The sequence below is a fragment of the Cryptotermes secundus genome, unplaced genomic scaffold (genome assembly GCF_002891405.2).
Source record: "Cryptotermes secundus unplaced genomic scaffold, Csec_1.0 scaffold109, whole genome shotgun sequence".
NCBI lineage: Eukaryota > Metazoa > Arthropoda > Insecta > Blattodea > Kalotermitidae > Cryptotermes > Cryptotermes secundus.
This window is the reverse complement of record NW_019737086.1, coordinates 88,587-90,752: the sequence shown is the minus strand read 5'-3', so window position 1 is coordinate 90,752 and position 2,166 is coordinate 88,587. Positions and strand designations below refer to the sequence as shown.

Below are 2,166 nucleotides of genomic sequence, written 5' to 3'. Positions count from 1 at the left end.
AGATATTTTCTATTTTTCGCATCATCCAGTCCGACTCTGACGCACACCCAGCCAGTGGGATCATTTCCCTGGGGATAAATCTGCCGGGACGCGAAGCAGAGAACTCACCTCTGTCTAAAGCCGAATTCAGGAATAGTAGAGTTTTATCTCCACTAACCCATACGTCTTCATGGCGTGGTACTTAATTACTCGTAATTAAGCACAGGGACAACTTTACGTTTTATCGGAAATTCAGACTATAAAATGTCAAATGACTGGATGATTGTGAATAATGAATTGTAAAGAATGTGGAGCCGGTCACGGTAGCCGCGCGGTCTAAGGCATGAACTGTTTCGTTCGCTTGGAAACCGGGATCGTGGGTTCGGATCTGTTTCCTGTGAGGTACGGACTGAATTCATATATATTATTCTTATACATTGCCGGTCACAGTAGCCGAGCGGTCTAAGGCATGTACTGTCTTCGCTCGCTTTGAAACCGAGATTGTGGGTTCGAATCCCACTCAGGGAATGGATGTTTAGTTTGTGTGTGTGCGTTTTTCTGTGTTTGTGTACAGGTAGAGGCCTTGCGACGAGCTGATCACCCGCCCAAGGAGTCCTACCGAATGTGTAAGATCTAGAAAAACCGAAGTGAACAGAGAAGTTCATGGAGGTAGGCCTAGGCCCACTGGGGCTGTAGTGAAAAAAAAAATAATGTGGAACAACGACGCTGTCATGGCCTAATTTAAGGTAAGCCTACTATCCAGACATTTATCGGGAGAGACATAGGAAATCCATGAAATACACGTAACGATAATCAGACGAGATTCGAACCGAGAATGTCTCGAACTTATGTCAGAAGTATCCCCGCTGGAGCTAACTTGCTGGGTAAGTATCATTGTTTCATTGTTTTCATTCGAAGGATTGTCTGTACATGCGTCCCTCTTGTCTGCAGTGGCTGGCGATATGTAGGAGGTGGCAGAGGGAAAGGCATCAGGACTATAAACTCAGGGACACTTCACCACGGGTAACACTCGTGGTGACTGCGGCTGCTGAACTGTTGAGTGGGCTCACTTCTCACGACACTCGAAGATTCAGGTGACTATCTCACGTGTGACACTTTCTTGTGTGAGTGTTTTGTTATACTGGATACAGTTTCCTGCAATGAGTGGAGGTGGTGCTGTTTACTGGTTCTTTCATATGATTATGAAACATTTTCTTAAGGAAAACATAAATTACGAAAAAAAGTGTTCATGATATCAGACAAAAGAGACGTAGTAAACGGAGGCGGAAGAATATTGTATGACAGTGAACTTTAAGAATGTAGTCCTCTGGAATATGGCGCCGTGTAGATATTGTGTTAACCAAAGTTTCGGAGGAATATATCGCTTCCATCTTCAGGGTAGAAGGAAAAAATAAGAAAATCCGCGAACGAGAAACCAGCGTGAGCAGGTGCTAAGAGACTTCTTTCTTCTTTTTTTTTCTACCCTGAAGATGGAGGCGATACACTCCTCCGAAACGTTGGTTAATACAATATCTACACGGCTCCACATTCCAGAGGACTGCTTCCTTCATAGTCACCGCCGTGAAAACCTCAAATCTTAGACAGTGGACCATTAAAAAAATTACAACCCATATGTTGCTGTTACAATTGTGAGATAAAGGAAGAAAACATGGGCGGAGCATGTAGCATGCATGAAAACTATGAGAAATTTATTTAACATTTTGATTTGACGATACGATTTGGGAGCCTTAGTATGATAGATAATATGAAATTGATCTTATATAAAGGGAGTGTGTGGAAATGGACTGAATTTAACTGGCTTAGGATAAGTTCAAATATCGTCCAATAGTTTAGGAGGTAGGTGACTTCTGTATGCAGGGGCTGACTTTTGAGATTTTTGGAGGACGAAGTGATACAACAGCAGGGTTTCCTCCAAGTCTCTTCGCCTTTCCTCAACTAATCATTACTTCAGGTGCTACTTCACGTGCATCCACCAAAGGAGTTCTGCGATAGCCCTTACCGGGCAGCAGGTTCTAATGTATTCGATCTGCTCTGACCGGACATTTGTGTGGTCACAGTGCAAGAGAGTTGTTCTTTGCCAGGAATAAAGTATTTTCAGTGACGGGACCGAACTGGGTATTATTATTATTATTATTATTATTATTATTATTATTATTATTGTTGGAG

General features: G+C 42.7%; 1 protein-coding gene across 1 annotated transcript in view; it reads left to right on the top strand.

Annotated features, from left to right (window-relative positions):
• The first annotated feature begins 1,003 nt into the window (after positions 1 to 1,003).
• LOC111870014 (protein yellow) overlaps positions 1,004 to 2,166 on the top strand; it is a 23,515-nt gene continuing 22,352 nt past the window's right edge. Inside the window, exon 1 of the mRNA XM_023861936.2 lies at positions 1,004 to 1,073. The gene's annotated coding sequence lies outside the window, so the exon portion shown is untranslated. The remainder of the gene's footprint in view (positions 1,074 to 2,166) is intronic.